Here is an 803-nt window from a genome sequence, read left to right on the forward strand (position 1 = left end):
TGCTGGATCACATATAGTAGTCCTATTTTTAATTTTTTTGTGGAACTTCCACACTGTTTTGCATAGTGGCTGCACCAGATTACATGCATGCCAACAGGGCACAAGGGTTTTCCTTTCTCCACATCTCTCTGATGTTTGTTATCTCTTGTCTTTTGGATGATAGCCATGTAATGATGACTTTGAAAAACACAGAGAGGTAGTACTCTTGCTGCAGCAACGGTGAGTGGGAGCCACAGCAGCCGGGACTCAGAAGGGAATCCCAGCAGGGATTATTTTAAGAAAATGGCACACAAGCCAGACATGGGGGATATTGCCACCTTCCAAAAGGCCAAGCTTTAGAAAATAGAGATGCAGGAGAACACCTTGCTGACCAAAGAGACCACTGAGCAGATGAAGCAGAGTGAAAATTCCTAAGAACCTGGAGGATTCTCCACCCCCGTCATCTTGGAGACCCGTCATGGTGCCGAGAAAGAGCCAACGGCAAGCGGACAGGAGTGACAAGCTGCACTGGGAACCCGGGCACTCTGCACCCGCACCACCAAGCTGGGGGTCTCTGAGGGGGCCAGTCACACTGCCAAACCGTTCCTTTTGTCCTGGGTTACTACAGAAAATTATTTGTGTGATTTATGAAAACAAAAAACACACCTCATGGCAGAAAAACAAAAACAAAAACAAAAAAACAAAAAAACACATATACAGAAGAGAAGAAAAGAAGACCAGAAAGATACACGGCAACTTTTTTGTTTGTTTACTTTTCGGTTTTTCTCAAATTATCTAGAATGAGCACAAATTATTTTGAAAAC

At 44.0% G+C, this 803-nt stretch overlaps 1 pseudogene; it reads left to right on the forward strand.

Moving 5' to 3' along the window:
* The first annotated feature begins 282 nt into the window (after positions 1-282).
* LOC108405500 (thymosin beta-10-like) lies at positions 283-414 on the forward strand (annotated as a pseudogene).
* The last annotated feature ends 389 nt before the right edge of the window (positions 415-803 follow it).

The sequence above is a fragment of the Manis javanica genome, chromosome 12 (assembly GCF_040802235.1).
Source record: "Manis javanica isolate MJ-LG chromosome 12, MJ_LKY, whole genome shotgun sequence".
NCBI lineage: Eukaryota > Metazoa > Chordata > Mammalia > Pholidota > Manidae > Manis > Manis javanica.